This window comes from Drosophila sechellia, unplaced genomic scaffold (genome assembly GCF_004382195.2).
Source record: "Drosophila sechellia strain sech25 unplaced genomic scaffold, ASM438219v1 U_25, whole genome shotgun sequence".
In the NCBI taxonomy this organism is placed as follows: Eukaryota; Metazoa; Arthropoda; class Insecta; order Diptera; family Drosophilidae; genus Drosophila; species Drosophila sechellia.
Genome location: NW_022611191.1, coordinates 21,621 through 46,385, shown reverse-complemented (window position 1 = coordinate 46,385; position 24,765 = coordinate 21,621). Strand labels below are relative to the sequence as shown.

Here is a 24,765-nt window from a genome sequence, read left to right as displayed (position 1 = left end):
TGTCAAGTTGCCAAACACCTCGTCATCAATTTAGTGACGCATATGATATTGTCCTTATTATATAATTTTTGATATAAAGACTTTAAAGAATTGTATCAAGTTGCCAAACACCTCGTCATCAATTTAGTGACGCATATGATATTGTCCCTATCATATAATTAATATACAGACTCTAATGAATTGTGTCAAGTTGCCAAACACCTCGTCATCAATTTAGTGACGCATATGATATTGTCCCTATCATATAATTTTTGATATAAAGACTTTAAAGAATTGTATCAAGTTGCCAAACACCTCGTCATCAATTTAGTGACGCATATGATATTGTCCCTTTCATATAATTAATATAAAGACTTTAATGGATTGTGTCAAGTTGCCAAACACCTCGTCATCAACTACTATATTATGGTTGCGCCGACCTCTCATATTGTATTCTCTTATGTGTTCATAGGATTTTGACAATTATACGAGTAAATTAAATAATATACATATGAAAATGATTAATTATTATATGTATAAGGGAAAAAATGATGAAATATTCCCATATTATCTTAGTATTATAGAGGAAAGACCGTTGCCGACCTCTGATATTGTTCAAACTTATGTATTTATATGATTTTGGCAATTATATGAGTAAATTAAAAAATATACATATGAAAATGGTTAATTATTATATGTATATGGGAAAAAATGCTAAGATATTCCCATATTCTCTTAGTATTATAGAGAAAAGCCATTTAAGTGAGAGGGTATAGTAGTGTAAACGACCGGAATTACGACAGAGGGTTCAAAAACTACTATAGGTAGGCAGTGGTTGCCGACCTCTCATATTGTTCAAAACTTATGTATTCATATGATTTTGGCAATTGTATGAGTAAATTAAATAATATACATATGAAAATGATTAATTATTATATGTATAAGGGAAAAAATGCTGAAATATTCCCACATTCTCTTAGTATTATAGAGAAAATCCATTATAGTGAGAGGGTATAGTAGTGTAAACGACCGGAATTACGACAGAGGGTTCAAAAACTACTATAGGTAGGCAGTGGTTGCCGACCTCTCATATTGTTCAAAACTTATGTATTCATATGAATTTGGCAATTATATGAGTAAATTAAATAATATACATATGAAAATGATTAATTATTATATGTATAAGGGAAAAAATGCTGAAATATTCCCACATTCTCTTAGTATTATAGAGAAAATCCATTATAGTGAGAGGGTATAGTAGTGTAAACGACCGGAATTACGACAGAGGGTTCAAAAACTACTATAGGTAGGCAGTGGTTGCCGACCTCTCATATTGTTCAAAACTTATGTATTCATATGATTTTGGCAATTATATGATTAAATTAAATAATATACATATGAAAATGGTTAATTATTATATGTATATGGGAAAAAATGCAGAGATATTCCCATATTCTCTTAGTATTATAGAGAAAAGCCATTTAAGTGAGAGGGTATAGTAGTGTAAACGACCGGAATTACGACAGAGGGTTCAAAAACTACTATAGGTAGGCAGTGGTTGCCGACCTCTCATATTGTTCAAAACTTATGTATTCATATGATTTTGGCAATTGTATGAGTAAATTAAATAATATACATACGAAAATGATTAATTATTATATGTATATGGGAAAAAATGCAGAGATATTCCCATATTCTCTTAGTATTATAGAGAAAAGCCATTTAAGTGAGAGGGTATAGTAGTGTAAACCACCGGAATTACGACAGAGGGTTCAAAAACTACTATAGGTAGGCAGTGGTTGCCGACCTCTCATATTGTTCAAAACTTATGTATTCATATGATTTTGGCAATTGTATGAGTAAATTAAATAATATACATATGAAAATGATTAATTATTATATGTATAAGGGAAAAAATGCTGAAATATTCCCACATTCTCTTAGTATTATAGAGAAAATCCATTATAGTGAGAGGGTATAGTAGTGTAAACGACCGGAATTACGACAGAGGGTTCAAAAACTACTATAGGTAGGCAGTGGTTGCCGACCTCTCATATTGTTCAAAACTTATGTATTCATATGATTTTGGCAATTATATGATTAAATTAAATAATATACATATGAAAATGGTTAATTATTATATGTATATGGGAAAAAATGCTGAGATATTCCCATATTCTCTTAGTATTATAGAGAAAAGCCATTTAAGTGAGAGGGTATAGTAGTGTAAACGACCGGAATTACGACAGAGGGTTCAAAAACTACTATAGGTAGGCAGTGGTTGCCGACCTCTCATATTGTTCAAAACTTATGTATTCATATGATTTTGGCAATTGTATGAGTAAATTAAATAATATACATATGAAAATGATTAATTATTATATGTATAAGGGAAAAAATGCTGAAATATTCCCACATTCTCTTAGTATTATAGAGAAAATCCATTATAGTGAGAGGGTATAGTAGTGTAAACGACCGGAATTACGACAGAGGGTTCAAAAACTACTATAGGTAGGCAGTGGTTGCCGACCTCTCATATTGTTCAAAACTTATGTATTCATATGATTTTGGCAATTATATGATTAAATTAAATAATATACATATGAAAATGGTTAATTATTATATGTATATGGGAAAAAATGCTGAGATATTCCCATATTCTCTTAGTATTATAGAGAAAAGCCATTATAGTGAGAGGGTATAGTAGTGTAAACGACCGGAATTACGACAGAGGGTTCAAAAACTACTATAGGTAGGCAGTGGTTGCCGACCTCTCATATTGTTCAAAACTTATGTATTCATATGAATTTGGCAATTATATGAGTAAATTAAATAATAAACATATAAAAATTAATATTTATTATATGTATAAAAAAAAAAATAATCATATTATATATGAATAATGGAAAAAAAATGAAATGTTCCTATAATCTCTTAATATATAAGAGAATAGACCGTATGTTGGGTGGCAAACGGAATTGAAAATACCCGCTTTGAGGACAGCGGGTTCAAAAACTACTATAGGTAGGCAGTGGTTGCCGACCTCCCGCATTATTCGAAATATTTATTTCGGATTATGTTTATATTGGTTACATAAAATAAAGTATATTATTATCCGTACAAATTTGTTTCTCAGTTCTATAGAACACGGGACTTGGCTCCGCGGATAATAGGAATATACGCTTTTTAGATAATATCGTTGAAACAAAAGTCAAGTTTCTATTATATATAGAATAACAAATCGTTTCCATATATTATCGTTAATTTTTGGAGGCAGGCAAATATTAATTTATTACCTGCCGTATAGTTGGATTATTATATCGTTACGGTATAATACAAATATGGATTCTTATGAAAGAAATATAAAATTATATATTAAATGTGGAAATATTATCATATGCGCTTGGTTTTATGTTATATATTACCAGAGAGATATATGAAAAGAGATAAATTTTAAATTTATCTTCAAAATGCAAATGATTTTTTTTCCATATAAGGACATTGTAATCTATTAGCATATCCCAAATTTATCATAAAATATAACTTATAGTTTATTCCAATTAAATTGCTTGCATTTTAACACAGAATAAATGTTATTAATTTGATAAAGTGCTGATAGATTTATATTATTACAGAGCGTTAATTTTTCGGAATTATATAATGGCATAATTATCATTGATTTTTGTGTTTATTATATGCTCTTGTATGATTAACAATGCGAAAGATTCAGGATACCTTCGGGACCCGTCTTGAAACACGGACCAAGGAGTCTAACATATGTGCAAGTTATTGGGATGTAAACCTAATAGCGTAATTAACTTGACTAATAATGGGATTAGTTTTTTAGCTATTTATAGCTAAATAACACAATCCCGGGGCGTTCTATATAGTTATGTATAATGTATATTTATATTATTTATGCCTCTAACTGGAACGTACCTTGAGCATATATGCTGTGACCCGAAAGATGGTGAACTATACTTGATCAGGTTGAAGTCAGGGGAAACCCTGATGGAAGACCGAAACAGTTCTGACGTGCAAATCGATTGTCAGAATTGAGTATAGGGGCGAAAGACCAATCGAACCATCTAGTAGCTGGTTCCTTCCGAAGTTTCCCTCAGGATAGCTGGTGCATTTTAATATTATATAAAATAATCTTATCTGGTAAAGCGAATGATTAGAGGCCTTAGGGTCGAAACGATCTTAACCTATTCTCAAACTTTAAATGGGTAAGAACCTTAACTTTCTTGATATGAAGTTCAAGGTTATGATATAATGTGCCCAGTGGGCCACTTTTGGTAAGCAGAACTGGCGCTGTGGGATGAACCAAACGTAATGTTACGGTGCCCAAATTAACAACTCATGCAGATACCATGAAAGGCGTTGGTTGCTTAAAACAGCAGGACGGTGATCATGGAAGTCGAAATCCGCTAAGGAGTGTGTAACAACTCACCTGCCGAAGCAACTAGCCCTTAAAATGGATGGCGCTTAAGTTGTATACCTATACATTACCGCTAAAGTAGATGATTTATATTACTTGTGATATAAATTTTGAAACTTTAGTGAGTAGGAAGGTACAATGGTATGCGTAGAAGTGTTTGGCGTAAGCCTGCATGGAGCTGCCATTGGTACAGATCTTGGTGGTAGTAGCAAATAATCGAATGAGACCTTGGAGGACTGAAGTGGAGAAGGGTTTCGTGTGAACAGTGGTTGATCACGAGTTAGTCGGTCCTAAGTTCAAGGCGAAAGCCGAAAATTTTCAAGTAAAACAAAAATGCCTAACTATATAAACAAAGCGAATATAATACACTTGAATAATTTTGAACGAAAGGGAATACGGTTCCAATTCCGTAACCTGTTGAGTATCCGTTTGTTATTAAATATGGGCCTCGTGCTCATCCTGGCAACAGGAACGACCATAAAGAAGCCGTCGAGAGATATCGGAAGAGTTTTCTTTTCTGTTTTATAGCCGTACTACCATGGAAGTCTTTCGCAGAGAGATATGGTAGATGGGCTAGAAGAGCATGACATATACTGTTGTGTCGATATTTTCTCCTCGGACCTTGAAAATTTATGGTGGGGACACGCAAACTTCTCAACAGGCCGTACCAATATCCGCAGCTGGTCTCCAAGGTGAAGAGTCTCTAGTCGATAGAATAATGTAGGTAAGGGAAGTCGGCAAATTAGATCCGTAACTTCGGGATAAGGATTGGCTCTGAAGATTGAGATAGTCGGGCTTGATTGGGAAACAATAACATGGTTTATGTGCTCGTTCTGGGTAAATAGAGTTTCTAGCATTTATGTTAGTTACTTGTTCCCCGGATAGTTTAGTTACGTAGCCAATTGTGGAACTTTCTTGCTAAAATTTTTAAGAATACTATTTGGGTTAAACCAATTAGTTCTTATCAATTATAACGATTATCAATTAACAATCAATTCAGAACTGGCACGGACTTGGGGAATCCGACTGTCTAATTAAAACAAAGCATTGTGATGGCCCTAGCGGGTGTTGACACAATGTGATTTCTGCCCAGTGCTCTGAATGTCAAAGTGAAGAAATTCAAGTAAGCGCGGGTCAACGGCGGGAGTAACTATGACTCTCTTAAGGGGATCAGGGGTAATTGCGAGCAGAGGGGGAGTATTTTTCTGTAATTCGTAAGTCATATCATATGGTGTGCGGAAGGGGAATTTTACTCTGTAACTCACAAGTCTCTCCTTTACTCAAGTCGACTCAAAACCTCCTCGTGGTGGTCCCCGGTAATGCTAAACTTGTTTAGCAGCTAATTTGAGCGGCAAAACTTTTCCGATGGGTTGGTTCCCCAGAGGAAATTTATTCATATTGGAACTACAAATAGAAATAACGAGCCTCGGAGCAATTTACGCAATCTGATGACGACCCGACCCTCCGTGGACATCTTCCCGGAGGACCAATATGAACCAAACGCAGCGGCTACTCTATCTAGGGTACCCTGCACAGTATGTGGCCGGTCCTTTAACAGCAAGAGAGGACTCGGTGTTCACATGCGATCTCGGCACCCAGACGAACTTGATGAAGAACGTCGACGTGTCGATATAAAGGCAAGGTGGAGTGAGGAAGAGAAGTGGATGATGGCGAGAAAGGAGGTTGAGCTCACAGCAAATGGACATAAACACATAAACAAGCAACTAGCGGTGTATTTTGCAAACCGCAGCGTCGAAGCCATCAAAAAGCTAAGACAAAGGGGCGATTATAAGGAGAAAATAGAGCAGATAAGAAGGCAATCAGCTCTCGTCCCGGAAGTTGCAAATCTAACCATAAGGCGCCGCCCTAGTAGAAGTGAGCAAAACCACCAAGTAACAACATCAGAAACAACTCCAATCACACCCTTCGAACAGTCGAACAGGGAAATTTTGCGGACACTGCGTGGGTATAGCCCCGTAGAATGCCATTCCAAATGGAGAGCCCAAGAGCTACAAACGATCATTGACAGGGCAGAGCTCGAGGGAAAGGAAACCACTCTCCAATGCTTATCGCTATATCTCCTAGGAATTTTTCCGGCACAGGGTGTACGTCACACTCTGACGAGACCTCCTCGGAGGCCTCGAAATAGGAGAGAAAGCAGAAGGCAGCAGTATGCTGTCGTCCAGCGTAACTGGGATAAGCATAAAGGAAGATGCATCAAGTCCTTGCTAAATGGAACTGATGAGTCGGTAATGCCAAGCCAAGAAGTAATGGTTCCTTACTGGAGAGAAGTAATGACTCAGCCTAGCCCAAGCTCTTGCAGTAGAGAAGTGATACAAATGGATCACTCGCTTGAGAGGGTTTGGTCTGCTATTACAGAGCACGACCTTCGGGCATCAAGAATCTCATTATCTTCCTCTCCGGGGCCTGACGGGATAACTCCAAAAACAGCCAGGGAGGTGCCGTCAGGTATTATGTTGCGAATAATGAACCTAATTCTATGGTGCGGCAATCTACCACACTCTATCCGACTGGCCAGAACCGTCTTCATCCCGAAGACGGTGACGGCGAAGCGACCGCAAGACTTTCGTCCAATATCGGTGCCTTCAGTCCTGGTAAGACAGCTAAATGCAATATTGGCAACCCGGTTGAACTCATCAATCAATTGGGACCCGCGCCAGCGGGGCTTCTTACCTACCGACGGATGTGCCGATAACGCGACGATAGTTGACTTAGTCTTGAGGCATAGCCATAAGCACTTTAGATCTTGCTACATTGCAAATTTAGATGTAAGCAAGGCATTCGATTCTTTATCGCATGCATCTATATATGACACCTTACGTGCTTATGGTGCGCCAAAGGGCTTCGTTGACTACGTACAGAATACGTACGAGGGTGGCGGTACCAGTCTCAATGGGGACGGTTGGAGTTCAGAGGAATTCGTCCCTGCTAGAGGAGTGAAGCAGGGTGACCCTTTGTCTCCTATTCTATTTAACTTGGTAATGGACAGGTTACTTAGAAACCTACCCAGCGAAATTGGTGCCAGAGTCGGAAATGCCATTACTAACGCGGCCGCGTTTGCAGATGATTTGGTACTATTTGCTGAAACTCGAATGGGACTTCAAGTATTGTTGGACAGAACGTTGGATTTTCTATCTCTCGTCGGCCTCAAACTTAATGCCGACAAATGTTTTACCGTTGGCATTAAGGGCCAGCCGAAACAGAAGTGTACCGTGCTAGAGGCACAGAGCTTTTACGTAGGCTCAAGGGAGATTCCATCATTGAAGCGAACGGACGAGTGGAAGTACTTAGGCATCAACTTCACTGCAACCGGGAGGGTTCGATGCAATCCGGCCGAGGACATTGGTCCGAAGCTACAAAGATTGACAAAGGCCCCCCTCAAACCACAACAGAGGATGTTCGCCCTTAGGACTGTCCTTATCCCACAGCTCTATCACAAGTTAGCCCTTGGGAGTGTGGCGATAGGCATCCTACGAAAAACTGACAAACTAATACGATACTATGTGCGAAGATGGCTAAATCTTCCGCTGGATATACCGATAGCATTCATTCACGCACCCCCAAAAAGTGGAGGTCTCGGAATTCCATCACTTAGATGGGTAGCTCCAATGTTAAGGCTAAGACGTTTGAGTAATATTAAATGGCCTCACCTCACGCAAAACGAGGTAGCCAGCTCTTTCCTCGAAGCAGAAAAACAACGGGCCCGAGATAGATTATTAGCAGAACAAAATGAATTGTTATCGCGTCCGGCAATAGAAAAATATTGGGCGAACAAATTGTACCTCTCAGTTGATGGTAGCGGACTCCGTGAAGCAGGCCATTGGGGCCCGCAACACGGGTGGGTTAATCAACCCACGCGTTTACTAACAGGAAAGGAATATATAGACGGTATTCGTCTGCGGATAAATGCCCTACCCACGAAGTCTCGTACTACAAGGGGAAGGCACGAATTGGAACGACAGTGTCGTGCAGGATGTGACGCTCCCGAAACAACAAACCATATTATGCAAAAATGTTACCGATCGCATGGGAGGCGCATAGCTAGACACAACTGCGTAGTAAATCGAATCAAGCGGGGACTTGAGGAGAGAGGCTGCGTAGTCATTGTTGAACCAAGTCTGCAGTGCGAATCCGGTCTTAATAAACCAGACCTGGTGGCACTACGACAAAATCACATTGATGTGATCGACATACAAATTGTGACAGACGGACACTCTATGGATGATGCACACCAGCGCAAAATCAATAGATACGACAGACCGGACATACGAACTGAGTTGCGTCGCAGATTCGAAGCCGCAGGTGACATTGAATTCCATTCTGCCACCCTGAACTGGAGGGGGATCTGGAGTGGTCAATCCGTTAAAAGATTGATAGCGAAGGGTCTCCTCAGCAAATATGATAGTCATATCATTAGCGTCCAGGTTATGAGAGGCAGTCTCGGTTGTTTTAAACAGTTCATGTACCTGAGCGGGTTTTCCCGAGATTGGACTTAGCTAAAACGTTTGGTTCAAAACATTTGCTTGCTGTCTTGGCATAACATCAATAAAGGCATAAACATCGCAAATAATGGTAATATATAAATTGGCTATGAGGATGGTTTTAGTACGTAGGCGTTGCGGAACTTCGGTTCAGATAGAGCAATGAATCGTGCATGCTAGGAAACTGAAGTGTTGACAGACCTAGTATCTTTCGATAGATTTCCATACCTCCGCGATCAAAAAAAAAAAAAAAAAAAAATAGCCAAATGCCTCGTCATCTAATTAGTGACGCGCATGAATGGATTAACGAGATTCCTACTGTCCCTATCTACTATCTAGCGAAACCACAGCCAAGGGAACGGGCTTGGAATAATTAGCGGGGAAAGAAGACCCTTTTGAGCTTGACTCTAATCTGGCAGTGTAAGGAGACATAAGAGGTGTAGAATAAGTGGGAGATATTAGACCTCGGTTTGGTATCGTCAATGAAATACCACTACTCTTATTGTTTCCTTACTTACTTGATTAAATGGAACGTGTATCATTTCCTAGCCATTATACGGATATATTTATTATATCTTATGGTATTGGGTTTTGATGCAAGCTTCTTGATCAAAGTATCACGAGTTTGTTATATAATCGCAAACAAATTCTTTAATAAAACGATGCATTTATGTATTTTTGATTTGAAAATTTGGTATAACTCCAATTACTCAGGTATGATCCAATTCAAGGACATTGCCAGGTAGGGAGTTTGACTGGGGCGGTACATCTCTCAAATAATAACGGAGGTGTCCCAAGGCCAGCTCAGTGCGGACAGAAACCACACATAGAGCAAAAGGGCAAATGCTGACTTGATCTCGGTGTTCAGTACACACAGGGACAGCAAAAGCTCGGCCTATCGATCCTTTTGGTTTAAAGAGTTTTTAACAAGAGGTGTCAGAAAAGTTACCATAGGGATAACTGGCTTGTGGCGGCCAAGCGTTCATAGCGACGTCGCTTTTTGATCCTTCGATGTCGGCTCTTCCTATCATTGTGAAGCAAAATTCACCAAGCGTTGGATTGTTCACCCATGCAAGGGAACGTGAGCTGGGTTTAGACCGTCGTGAGACAGGTTAGTTTTACCCTACTAATGACAAAACGTTGTTGCGACAGCATTCCTGCGTAGTACGAGAGGAACCGCAGGTACGGACCAATGGCACAATACTTGTTCGAGCGAACAGTGGTATGACGCTACGTCCGTTGGATTATGCCTGAACGCCTCTAAGGTCGTATCCGTGCTGGACTGCAATGATAAATAAGGGGCAATTTGCATTGTATGGCTTCTAAACCATTTAAAGTTTATAATTTATTTTATAAACGACAATGGATGTGATGCCAATGTAATTTGTAACATAGTAAATTAGGAGGATCTTCGATCACCTGATGCCGCGCTAGTTACATATAAAAGCATTATTTAATACAATGACAAAGCCTAGAATCAATTGTAAACGACTTTTGTAACAGGCAAGGTGTTGTAAGTGGTTGAGCAGCTGCCATACTGCGATCCACTGAAGCTTATCCTTTGCTTGATGATTCGATAAATAAATGATTTTTTCCTGTAGCCAAACACCTCGTCATCAATTTAGTGACGCATATGATATTGTCCCTATCATATAATTAATATAAAGACTTTAATGGATTGTGTCAAGTTGCCAAACACCTCGTCATCAATTTAGTGACGCATATGATATTGTCCCTATCATATAATTAATATAAAGGCTTTAATGAATTGTGTCAAGTTGCCAAACACCTCGTCATCAACTACTATATTACCTCTCATATTGTATTCTCTTATGTGTTCATAGGATTTTGACAATTATACGAGTAAATTAAATAATATACATATGAAAATGATTAATTATTATATGTATAAGGGAAAAAATGCTGAAATATTCCCACATTCTCTTAGTATTATAGAGAAAATCCATTATAGTGAGAGGGTATAGTAGTGTAAACGACCGGAATTACGACAGAGGGTTCAAAAACTACTATAGGTAGGCAGTGGTTGCCGACCTCTCATATTGTTCAAAACTTATGTATTCATATGAATTTGGCAATTATATGAGTAAATTAAATAATAAACATATAAAAATTAATATTTATTATATGTATAAAAAAAAAAATAATCATATTATATATGAATAATGGAAAAAAAATGAAATGTTCCTATAATCTCTTAATATATAAGAGAATAGACCGTATGTTGGGTGGCAAACGGAATTGAAAATACCCGCTTTGAGGACAGCGGGTTCAAAAACTACTATAGGTAGGCAGTGGTTGCCGACCTCCCGCATTATTCGAAATATTTATTTCGGATTATGTTTATATTGGTTACATAAAATAAAGTATATTATTATCCGTACAAATTTGTTTCTCAGTTCTATAGAACACGGGACTTGGCTCCGCGGATAATAGGAATATACGCTTTTTAGATAATATCGTTGAAACAAAAGTCAAGTTTCTATTATATATAGAATAACAAATCGTTTCCATATATTATCGTTAATTTTTGGAGGCAGGCAAATATTAATTTATTACCTGCCGTATAGTTGGATTATTATATCGTTACGGTATAATACAAATATGGATTCTTATGAAAGAAATATAAAATTATATATTAAATGTGGAAATATTATCATATGCGCTTGGTTTTATGTTATATATTACCAGAGAGATATATGAAAAGAGATAAATTTTAAATTTATCTTCAAAATGCAAATGATTTAACTTAATATTTATATTGGTTAAACAAAAATTGTACATGTGTGGATACAATAATTATGTATGTTGGAAATAAAATGATATTTTATAATGAAATATGTATATATAAAAAGATAAAATTATAGAAACATATATATTACAATAATTATATGAAATTCTTGTTATATTGGTAAAACAAGTATAAATTAAAAATGAAAATATGGATTACGAATGCTATATAAAAATGGCCGTAATCGAATAGATTTTTTACTTATATTTATATATTTAAAATTTTACCCAAAGGCGAAATATTGAATTTTATTCAATATAATAAAAATCATGGAATTATATAAAGTGAAAAATCTATATATCTATTATATTGCTTATTTCGATTCAAAAAATATGAATGGAATATGAAGGAAAAACATTATTCTGGTTGATCCTGCCAGTAGTTATATGCTTGTCTCAAAGATTAAGCCATGCATGTCTAAGTACACACGAATTAAAAGTGAAACCGCAAAAGGCTCATTATATCAGTTATGGTTCCTTAGATCGTTAACAGTTACTTGGATAACTGTGGTAATTCTAGAGCTAATACATGCAATTAAAACATGAACCTTATGGGACATGTGCTTTTATTAGGCTAAAACCAAGCGATCGCAAGATCGTTATATTGGTTGAACTCTAGATAACATGCAGATCGTATGGTCTTGTACCGACGACAGATCTTTCAAATGTCTGCCCTATCAACTTTTGATGGTAGTATCTAGGACTACCATGGTTGCAACGGGTAACGGGGAATCAGGGTTCGATTCCGGAGAGGGAGCCTGAGAAACGGCTACCACATCTAAGGAAGGCAGCAGGCGCGTAAATTACCCACTCCCAGCTCGGGGAGGTAGTGACGAAAAATAACAATACAGGACTCATATCCGAGGCCCTGTAATTGGAATGAGTACACTTTAAATCCTTTAACAAGGACCAATTGGAGGGCAAGTCTGGTGCCAGCAGCCGCGGTAATTCCAGCTCCAATAGCGTATATTAAAGTTGTTGCGGTTAAAACGTTCGTAGTTGAACTTGTGCTTCATACGGGTAGTACAACTTACAATTGTGGTTAGTACTATACCTTTATGTATGTAAGCGTATTACCGGTGGAGTTCTTATATGTGATTAAATACTTGTATTTTTTCATATGTTCCTCCTATTTAAAAACCTGCACTAGTGCTCTTAAACGAGTGTTATTGTGGGCCGGTACTATTACTTTGAACAAATTAGAGTGCTTAAAGCAGGCTTCAAATGCCTGAATATTCTGTGCATGGGATAATGAAATAAGACCTCTGTTCTGCTTTCATTGGTTTTCAGATCAAGAGGTAATGATTAATAGAAGCAGTTTGGGGGCATTAGTATTACGACGCGAGAGGTGAAATTCTTGGACCGTCGTAAGACTAACTTAAGCGAAAGCATTTGCCAAAGATGTTTTCATTAATCAAGAACGAAAGTTAGAGGTTCGAAGGCGATCAGATACCGCCCTAGTTCTAACCATAAACGATGCCAGCTAGCAATTGGGTGTAGCTACTTTTATGGCTCTCTCAGTCGCTTCCCGGGAAACCAAAGCTTTTGGGCTCCGGGGGAAGTATGGTTGCAAAGCTGAAACTTAAAGGAATTGACGGAAGGGCACCACCAGGAGTGGAGCCTGCGGCTTAATTTGACTCAACACGGGAAAACTTACCAGGTCCGAACATAAGTGTGTAAGACAGATTGATAGCTCTTTCTCGAATCTATGGGTGGTGGTGCATGGCCGTTCTTAGTTCGTGGAGTGATTTGTCTGGTTAATTCCGATAACGAACGAGACTCAAATATATTAAATAGATATCTTCAGGATTATGGTGCTGAAGCTTATGTAGCCTTCATTCATGGTGGCAGTAAAATGTTTATTGTGTTTGAATGTGTTTATGTAAGTGGAGCCGTACCTGTTGGTTTGTCCCATTATAAGGACACTAGCTTCTTAAATGGACAAATTGCGTCTAGCAATAATGAGATTGAGCAATAACAGGTCTGTGATGCCCTTAGATGTCCTGGGCTGCACGCGCGCTACAATGAAAGTATCAACGTGTATTTCCTAGACCGAGAGGTCCGGGTAAACCGCTGAACCACTTTCATGCTTGGGATTGTGAACTGAAACTGTTCACATGAACTTGGAATTCCCAGTAAGTGTGAGTCATTAACTCGCATTGATTACGTCCCTGCCCTTTGTACACACCGCCCGTCGCTACTACCGATTGAATTATTTAGTGAGGTCTCCGGACGTGATCACTGTGACGCCTTGCGTGTTACGGTTGTTTCGCAAAAGTTGACCGAACTTGATTATTTAGAGGAAGTAAAAGTCGTAACAAGGTTTCCGTAGGTGAACCTGCGGAAGGATCATTATTGTATAATATCCTTATCGTTAATAAATATTTGTTATAATACAAATAAATACAATTTACCAAAATAAAAATATTACAAATGATTCCACGGAATCAAAAGTTAAAGTCAAAATAAAATGAAGATGGCTTTTATTTTATATGTGGGGCTTGGCAACCTCATAAAAAGACTTTAACATTATTAATGTTGCTGTGCGTATTTGTGGCAGTACTTACTACAACAACGGCGTTTCCTATAAAAACAAATTCTCGAAAATGGAAATCGAAGAAACTAAACTAAATTCGAAAGTAGAAGTCGAATTAAAATAAAATAATTTTGAATGTGTGGTAATCAAAATAAGTGTGTGTGTATATGGACCATAATATACACGCGTTGCGAATATGTATTGTTCATCTATGTTATGAGCATACGTTGGCTAATGCAACAACCTAAAATATACAATGTTTGTACCTGTCATCCATCAGGTTAATGTTTTATATAAATTTTGCAGTATGTGTCACCCAAAATAGCAAACCATAACCAGATTATTATGATACATAATGCTTATATGAAACTAAGACATTTCGCAACATTTATTTTAGGTATAAAAATAAATTTATTAAAGGAATTGATATATGCCAGTAAAATGGTGTATTTTTAATTTCTTTCAATAAAAACAATATTGACATTATATAAAATTGAATTATAAAACTCTAAGCGGTGGATCACTCGGCTCATGGGTCGATGAAGAACGCAGCAAACTGTGCGTCATCGTGTGAACTGCAGGACACATGAACATCGACATTTTGAACGCATATCGCAGTCCATGCTGTTATGTACTTTAATTAATTTTATAGTGCTGCTTGGACTACATATGGTTGAGGGTTGTAAGACTATGCTAATTAAGTTGTTTATAAATTTTTTATAAGCATATGGTATATTATTGGATTAAATAATGATTTTATTCATAATATTAAAAAAGAAATGAAAAACATTATCTCACATTTGAATGTGAAAAACGAAGAGAAATATTTTCTTTTTCAATCAAATAATACTGAGAAATGTCTAGCATAAAAAATTGAAATATTTTTCATCTAGAATTGTCTCTTATTAATGATTCGGAAAAAGAAAAATCTTGGTTTTGTTATTATTCTTCGTTGGTTCGTTAAATGGATAAAAATGACTTTGCTTACAAGAACTATTGGAACTATTTATAACGAATTTAATTGATTGTTTTATCATTTATATATAAAGAATTTATGGCAAAATATAGTTATATATACAACCTCAACTCATATGGGACTACCCCCTGAATTTAAGCATATTAATTAGGGGAGGAAAAGAAACTAACAAGGATTTCTTAGTAGCGGCGAGCGAAAAGAAAACAGTTCAGCACTAAGTCACTTTGTCTATATGGCAAATGTGAGATGCAGTGTATGGAGCGTCAATATTCTAGTATGAGAAATTAATGATTTAAGTCCTTCTTAAATGAGGCCATTTACCCATAGAGGGTGCCAGGCCCGTATAACGTTAATGATTGCTAGATGATGTTTCCAAAGAGTCGTGTTGCTTGATAGTGCAGCACTAAGTGGGTGGTAAACTCCATCTAAAACTAAATATAACCATGAGACCGATAGTAAACAAGTACCGTGAGGGAAAGTTGAAAAGAACTCTGAATAGAGAGTTAAACAGTACGTGAAACTGCTTAGAGGTTAAGCCCGATGAACCTGAATATCCGTTATGGAAAATTCATCATTAAAATTGTAATATTTAAATAATATTATTAAGAATAATGTGCATTTTTTCCATATAAGGACATTGTAATCTATTAGCATATCCCAAATTTATCATAAAATATAACTTATAGTTTATTCCAATTAAATTGCTTGCATTTTAACACAGAATAAATGTTATTAATTTGATAAAGTGCTGATAGATTTATATTATTACAGAGCGTTAATTTTTCGGAATTATATAATGGCATAATTATCATTGATTTTTGTGTTTATTATATGCTCTTGTATGATTAACAATGCGAAAGATTCAGGATACCTTCGGACCCGTCTTGAAACACGGACCAAGGAGTCTAACATATGTGCAAGTTATTGGGATGTAAACCTAATAGCGTAATTAACTTGACTAATAATGGGATTAGTTTTTTAGCTATTTATAGCTAATTAACACAATCCCGGGGCGTTCTATATAGTTATGTATAATGTATATTTATATTATTTATGCCTCTAACTGGAACGTACCTTGAGCATATATGCTGTGACCCGAAAGATGGTGAACTATACTTGATCAGGTTGAAGTCAGGGGAAACCCTGATGGAAGACCGAAACAGTTCTGACGTGCAAATCGATTGTCAGAATTGAGTATAGGGGCGAAAGACCAATCGAACCATCTAGTAGCTGGTTCCTTCCGAAGTTTCCCTCAGGATAGCTGGTGCATTTTAATATTATATAAAATAATCTTATCTGGTAAAGCGAATGATTAGAGGCCTTAGGGTCGAAACGATCTTAACCTATTCTCAAACTTTAAATGGGTAAGAACCTTAACTTTCTTGATATGAAGTTCAAGGTTATGATATAATGTGCCCAGTGGGCCACTTTTGGTAAGCAGAACTGGCGCTGTGGGATGAACCAAACGTAATGTTACGGTGCCCAAATTAACAACTCATGCAGATACCATGAAAGGCGTTGGTTGCTTAAAACAGCAGGACGGTGATCATGGAAGTCGAAATCCGCTAAGGAGTGTGTAACAACTCACCTGCCGAAGCAACTAGCCCTTAAAATGGATGGCGCTTAAGTTGTATACCTATACATTACCGCTAAAGTAGATGATTTATATTACTTGTGATATAAATTTTGAAACTTTAGTGAGTAGGAAGGTACAATGGTATGCGTAGAAGTGTTTGGCGTAAGCCTGCATGGAGCTGCCATTGGTACAGATCTTGGTGGTAGTAGCAAATAATCGAATGAGACCTTGGAGGACTGAAGTGGAGAAGGGTTTCGTGTGAACAGTGGTTGATCACGAGTTAGTCGGTCCTAAGTTCAAGGCGAAAGCCGAAAATTTTCAAGTAAAACAAAAATGCCTAACTATATAAACAAAGCGAATATAATACACTTGAATAATTTTGAACGAAGGGAATACGGTTCCAATTCCGTAACCTGTTGAGTATCCGTTTGTTATTAAATATGGCCTCGTGCTCATCCTGGCAACAGGAACGACCATAAAGAAGCCGTCGAGAGATATCGGAAGAGTTTCTTTCTGTTTATAGCCGTACTACCATGGAAGTCTTTCGCAGAGAGATATGGTAGATGGCTAGAAGAGCATGACATATACTGTTGTGTCGATATTTTCTCCTCGGACCTTGAAAATTTATGGTGGGGACACGCAAACTTCTCAACAGGCCGTACCAATATCCGCAGCTGGTCTCCAAGGTGAAGAGTCTCTAGTCGATAGAATAATGTAGGTAAGGGAAGTCGGCAAATTAGATCCGTAACTTCGGGATAAGGATTGGCTCTGAAGATTGAGATAGTCGGGCTTGATTGGGAAACAATAACATGGTTTATGTGCTCGTTCTGGGTAAATAGAGTTTCTAGCATTTATGTTAGTTACTTGTTCCCCGGATAGTTTAGTTACGTAGCCAATTGTGGAACTTTCTTGCTAAAATTTTTAAGAATACTATTTGGGTTAAACCAATTAGTTCTTATCAATTATAACGATTATCAATTAACAATCAATTCAGAACTGGCACGGACTTGGGGAATCCGACTGTCTAATTAAAACAAAGCATTGTGATGGCCCTAGCGGGTGTTGACACAATGTGATTTCTGCCCAGTGCTCTGAATGTCAAAGTGAAGAAATTCAAGTAAGCGCGGGTCAACGGCGGGAGTAACTATGACTCTCTTAAGGTAGCCAAATGCCTCGTCATCTAATTAGTGACGCGCATGAATGGATTAACGAGATTCCTACTGTCCCTAACTTGGTTTTCCGTGTTTGGAAAGTAATAAAATCGGTGAATTAGTGCTCCGCGAAAGTCGTGTGCTAATTTTCGTGTGTTATAAACAAGCGGTTTGGAAGTAATTAACAATTAATTGTTGGGAATTTTCCAACTTAGCACGTGCTGAAGGCGAACTTACGAGTAAGTTTTCGAGTAAGCTTTTTGATCAGCTGTCACAAAGCTTATTGGTGGGAGTCACTGCTAAGGTTTGTGTCTAGGGAGAGTTTTAGTGCTTACCAGACTCTACCGATAGGTGGGAGCTCGAGTTCCAGAAGCAACTACCTTTTGTCAGCGAGTAAACGAGCATACGGTTGCTGGCGTCGACGGTAGGTGGAGCCACCATCGTATTTATGCCGATGGAGAGCGACAGCAGCGCGAGTGCCTTGAGCGGAAGTAGTGCCTCGATGAAGTCCAGACGAGGCAGGCGCAGAAGCCATCTGGCATCTAAGAGCTCGGCGCCAACGCAGGCGAAATTGGTTGCCCTGCATCGAATGGAGTGCCAGAACCCGTTGGGGTACTGGAGAGCCGTTCGCGCTGAGGACGCCGGGCGCTACGAGAACGCGCCATGATGCTGCCCCCCCCACGCTCTGCCACGCTGCTGATCCTACTGCTGCCCTGCTGCCGCCACCTGCTGCCTCCCCGTTTTCACTGCTGCTAAAATTGTGCACCACTGCCACTGCGCCACCGCTGCCGCCTGCTGGCAAGCAGCCATGATGGCAGAGCTGTCGGCCACACAGCGCATGGTGAGAAGCAGCTTCCGCAGACTAGGAGAAGTGGACACGGAAAGCTCTCATATGCTATCAGCCGCTACGATGAGCTGGTGTTGGCGCAATGCTCCGGTGCGGAGAGCTGGAGACGCGGCTTGCTATGCGCCACCGCCGCCGCGTCGTGAATCTGTTGAAAAATACGGCCGCAATGCTCCCAGATGCAGCAGGTTGCACCATCGCTGCCCGCGACTACCAAGGTCGCGAGACGTGGTCAGCGGTGGTGAGTGCGACGACCCTGCGCTATCGGGAAAACATAGCGGAAGGTCGAACGATGGTTGCACCCTCTCTCGGATCAGATACACAGGTCCGGAGCTCCTGATTTGGATCACGATTCGGAAGCTGCAGAATGGTTCCTTCGATGCCACGGAAATGGACGGAATCGGAAACGAAGTGTCGAATACGCGAAAGATTGAAGAAAGGAGCTCCACAAAACAATCAGCGAAATGAATCTCCCAGTTTAAGAAGTCCGTGCACCTGGTGACCAAGGCGTGGTCGGTAACTGACGGCGCCACAGTAAATGTGACGCTAGAGGTAGACGACCGGGCGATGGCGAAGCTTGATGTACGTCGTGTTTACATCAAGTGGTTTTCCTTCCGATGCCGATCACAGGTCCGCACATACGCCTGCCACAGATGCGTGGGTTTCGACCACAAGGTCAGCGAATGCCGGCAAAAGGACAATGTTTGCCGCCAGTGCGGGCAACAAGGCCATACCGCGGCAAAGTGCCAAAAACCCGGTGGACTGCCGGAACTGCCGTCACAGAGGCAACCCTCGGGGCATTACATGCTCTCGAATGTTTGCCCGATATACGGGGCGTTGCTGGCGAGGGTGCAAGCTAGACATTAATGTTTAGCTTCATCCAAGCGAACTGTGGCCGAGGCCGAGCTCGGAGTCCGACTCAGGGGATCGGAGTTATGTTCGCGCTGGTGCAGGAGCCGTATCTCGGCGCGGACGGAATGGATGTGCTGCTGAAGGAATGAGAATTTTCACCGACCGGCGAGGAAGGCAGCCATCCTAGTGGGTCACAGGAATCCATCTGTATGCCAGTGGAAACCCTCACCACAGATTATGGCGTATGTCTGGTTGTTAAATGGAGTTTGGCTCAATCTTCCTTTGCGCCGCATACTGCCAGTTCGATGCACCTCTGGAACCGTACCTCCGGTACAAGGCCAGCAAACCCTGCAATCCGGGCCTCGACGCGAAGCAGTTCCCCATGTGGCTTACAAACTCTCTCGTCATGCCGAGGGAAGCTAACTACAGACGGGTGAGCTGCTGTCAGAGTGGATGCTGGAGGCAAGAGTCGCCGCCCTAAACCAGTCAACAGAGGTGTACACGTCGATAATCACAGAGCTACTAGCGATATCACGTGACAATCGTCAATGAGGCAGCATCTATGTGGGCCACATATGAGTGGAGAGTGGACGAGTGGAATTGAGACCACACATCATACTGTTGTGGCCGAACCTACCGCGCGCGCAGTTGAGAGCATAGCTCCTGTGCGTCCTGGAACTTCTCAATGCACGTTGGCGATTGTTCAAGGAGGAAATGGTGAGTAAGCAGCCGAACTTCCGGAAAACTTCTCAGAGTCGCCATTGGACCAGCAAGTTTGACCCTGCGCAGTATAGTACATAATGTATGTGATATTGCGCTGGGAAGAAAGTCGATTCGATCGCCACAGGAGAGCACGTGTGGACTGCCGACTTGCGCTGCAAGGCGCGAAGTCGGAGACTTCGTCGCCTACTCCAAGATGGAAGGCGTCGTGATGACGGTGCCGCTATAGAGCGTGTAGTGGTCGAGCTGAGGCGGGCCTCAGCCAACTACAAGAAGCTCATTGGGAGAGCGAAAATGGATGACTGGAAACGCTTCGTGGAAGATCATGCCGACGACCCATGGGGGCGCGTCTACAAGATTTGCCGAGGCCGCAGAAAGTGCACGGAGATTGGGTGCCTCCGCGTGAATGGCGAGTTGATCACTGATTGGGGTGACTGTGCACGAGTGCTCCTCCGCAATTTCTTCCCAGTTGCGGAGTCCGAAGCACCGACTGCCATCGCGGAGGAAGTCCCACCGGCCCTCGAAGTATTCGAGGTTGATGTATGTGTTGCCCGGTTGAAGAGCAGGCGCTCTCCGCTTGGACGGTATCACGGCACTACTGCAAGGCAGTCTGGCACGCCATACCCGAGCACCTAGCATCGTTGTTTTCCCGATGCATCCGATTAGGATACTTCCCGCCGAGTGGAAGTGCCCACGAGTTGTCTCGCTACTGAAAGGGCCAGATAAGGACAAGTGTGAGCCCTCCTCATATAGAGGAATATGCTTGCTACCAGTCTTTGGTAAGTTGCTCAAGGCCATCATGGTGAATCGTGTGAGAGAAGTTCTTCCGGAAGGCTGCAGATGCAGTTTGGATTTCGCCAAGGACGATGTGTGGAGGATGCTTGGAGGCACGTGAAGAGCAGTATTTGTGCCAGCCCGGCGCATACTGCTCGCACATTTGTGGACTTCAAAGAGCATGGACAATGTCGAATGGAGTGCTGCACTCCGCCGACTAGCCGACTTGGGATGCCGGGAAATGAGCTTGTGGCAGAGCTTTTTCTCCGGCCGAAGAGCAGTGATCCGAAGCAGTTCCGGTACTGTGGATGTACCGGTAACTAGAGGCTGCCCGCAGGGGTCAATCAGCGGCCCATTTATCTGGGACATACTGATGGATGTACTGCTTCAGCGTCTCCAGCCGTATTGCCAGCTGAGTGCATACGCGGATGACTTGCTGCTTCTCGTCGAGGGAAATTCCCGAGCTATGCTAGAGGAAAAAGGAGCACAACTGATGTCCATCGTAGAAGCGTGGGAAGCGGAAGTTGGCGTTGCCGTCTCGACCAGCAAGACGGTAATAATGCTGCTGAAAGGTGCCTTGAGACGTGCGCATACGGTGAGGTTTGCTGGAGCGAACCTTCCGTATGTGCTTAGCTGTCGGTACCTTGGCATCACGGTCAGTGAAGGAATGAAATTCCTCACGCACATAGCTTCGCTTCGCCAGCTGATGACCGGAGTCGTTGGAGCATTGGCGAGAGTGCTTCGAGCCGACTGGGGCTTCAGTCCTCGAGCCAGGCGGACCATATATGACGGACTCATGGCACCTTGTGTGCTGTTTGGTGCACCCGGTATGGTATGACACCGCCGAACAAGTAGCTGCCCAGAGACGACTAGCCTCCTGCCAGAGGCTAATCCTGCTTGGATGCCTTTCGGTATGCCGAACAGTGTCCACAGTGGCACTGCAGGTACTTGGTGGAGCTACCCCGCTTGACTTGGCTGCTAAGTTATTAGCGGTCAAATACAAGCTAAAGCGTGGATACCCGCTGGAGGAGAACGACTGGCTTTACGACGAGGACATTACGTGTCTAAGCTGGAAGCAGAGGAAGACTCGCCTAGATTAGTGCTTACTGCAGAGTTGGCAGAACAGATGGGATGACGACAGCAAACCAGGACGGGTGACGCATAGATTCATCCCATACGTCACTCTCGCCTATCGGGATCCAAGCTTTGGATTCTCGATGAGACGTCTTACCTGCTGACAGGTCACGGGTCGTTCAACGCATTTTTGCAAGGGAGAGCCCTCAGCGATACCACTGCTTGCGCTTGTGGAGATCCATATGAGGACTGGATGCACATATTGTGCGCTTGCCCCCTATATGCAGATTTGCGGAACCTCGATGGACTTGGAGTTCAGCGCCTTGGCGAAAACTGGACCTTCGAGAGAATCCTGAAAGACCAACAGAGGACTCAACGGCTGGCAGTGTTTGTGGACGAAGTGTTCCGGAGGAGGAGGGGTGTTTAGCCCAACATCTTCGCCGTGTGTTTAGCGGGCGAGAATACTTCCACAGTCCGCTATTGCTTGTCGTAAGAGGCGACTAATATAGCGACAGGTTCCTCTAACCATGCTTGTCGGAGCAAAAGGAGGAGGCCCACCGAGCCTCTCTTTCGGTACCACGGGTTGTGCAGCTATCCAAGACTGCACATTGAGGTAGGCCCCCTGGTGGGAGTATCGTGGTGGCTGTGGTTGGTACCCATATTGCGGGTAGAGCCTTCGTGTTCGACGTTTGAGTTACGGTTGCGCAAAACTCGTGTGCTGTGACCCAGAGATCAGTAAAGATTTTAGGTAGATCTCGCTCCTCGGCAAGGGGGAGTGCTTGCCCGGCAAGCAAGTACTCGAATTGCTACCGAGGTGGTCGCTATTTACATAGCTATAGCTTCTAGTCCGGGACGCTTGTCTGTCGTATCCAGACACATGCACCATATGCTCACTTGTGGGTGTATAGGGTGTTGTGGTTGTAATCCTTCAGTGTGGAACACGCCACGTAAAACAAGTTCGGAGGATCCGAAAGTCGTCATTGTCCCTATCTACTATCTAGTGAAACCACAGCCAAGGGAACGGGCTTGAATAATTAGCGGGGAAAGAAGACCCTTTTGAGCTTGACTCTAATCTGGCAGTATAAGGAGACATAAGAGGTGTAGAATAAGTGGGGATATTAGTCCTCGGTTTGGTATCGTCAATGAAATTCCACTACTCTTATTGTTTCCTTACTTACTTGATTAAATGGAACGTTTATCATTTCCTAGCCATTATACGGATATATTTATTATATCTTATGGTATTGGGTTTTGATGCAAGCTTCTTGATCAAAGTATCACGAGTTTGTTATATAATCGCAAACAAATTCTTTAATAAAACGATGCATTTATGTATTTTTGATTTAAAAATTTGGTATAACTCCAATTACTCAGGTATGATCCAACTCAAGGCCACTGGGGCGGTACATCTCTCAAATAAAAACGTAGGTGTCCCAAGGCCAGCTCAGTGCGGACAGAAACCACACATAGAGCAAAAGGGCAAATGCTGACTTGATCTCGGTGTTCAGTACACACAGGGACAGCAAAAGCTCGACCTATCGATCCTTTTGGTTTAAAGAGTTTTTAACAAGAGGTGTCAGAAAATTACCATAGGGATAACTGGCTTGTGGCGGCCAAGGTTCATAGCGACGTCGCTTTTTGATCCTTCGATGTCGCTCTTCCTATCATGTGTATCAAAATTCACCAAGCGTTGGATTGTTCACCCATGCAAGGAACGTGAGCTGGGCTTAGCCGTCGTGAGACAGGTTAGTTTTACCCTAATGACAAAACGTTGTTGCGAAGCATTCCTGCGTAGTACGAGAGGAACCGCAGGTACGGACCAATGGCACAATACTTGTTCGAGCGAACAGGTAAGACCACGTCCGTTGATTATGCTGACGCTCTAAGGTCGTATCCGTGCTGGACTGCAATGATAAATAGGGGCAATTTGCATTGTATGGCTTCTAAACCATTTAAAGTTTATAATTTATTTTATAAACGACAATGGATGTGATGCCAATGTAATTTGTAACATAGTAAATTAGGAGGATCTTCGATCACTGATGCCGCGTTAGTTACATATAAAAGCATTATTTAATACAATGACAAAGCCTAGAATCAATTGTAAACGACTTTTGTAACAGGCAAGGTGTTGTAAGTGGTTGAGCAGCTGCCATACTGCGATCCACTGAAGCTTATCCTTTGCTTGATGATTCGATAAATAAATGATTTTTTCCTGTAACCTTTTTTTTTTTTTTTTTTTTTTTTTTTTTTGTAACCAAACACCTCGTCATCAATTTAGTGACGCATATGATATTGTCCCTATCATATAATTTTTGATATAAAGACTTTAAGAATTGTATCAAGTTGCCAAACACCTCGTCATCAATTTAGTGACGCATATGATATTGTCCCTATCATATAATTTTTGATATAAAGACTTTACAGAATTGTATCAAGTTGCCAAACACCTCGTCATCAATTTAGTGACGCGTATGATATTGTCCCTATCATACAATTATTATAAATACTTAAAGGAATTATATCAAGTTG

The 24,765-nt window shown here is 40.9% G+C and overlaps 2 non-coding genes and 2 pseudogenes across 2 annotated transcripts; all 4 read left to right on the top strand.

Annotated features, from left to right (window-relative positions):
- The first annotated feature begins 3,104 nt into the window (after positions 1-3,104).
- Positions 3,105-10,499, top strand: LOC116802916 (annotated as a pseudogene).
- A 1,591-nt stretch (positions 10,500-12,090) lies between these two features.
- LOC116802919 lies at positions 12,091-14,085 on the top strand. The gene has a single exon (XR_004363249.1). It is a non-coding gene; the product is annotated as a small subunit ribosomal RNA (ribosomal RNA).
- Positions 14,086-14,770: 685 nt separating this feature from the next.
- On the top strand, positions 14,771-14,949 carry LOC116802913. The gene has a single exon (XR_004363247.1). It is a non-coding gene; the product is annotated as a 5.8S ribosomal RNA (ribosomal RNA).
- A 394-nt stretch (positions 14,950-15,343) lies between these two features.
- LOC116802915 lies at positions 15,344-24,430 on the top strand (annotated as a pseudogene).
- Positions 24,431-24,765: the final 335 nt, after the last annotated feature.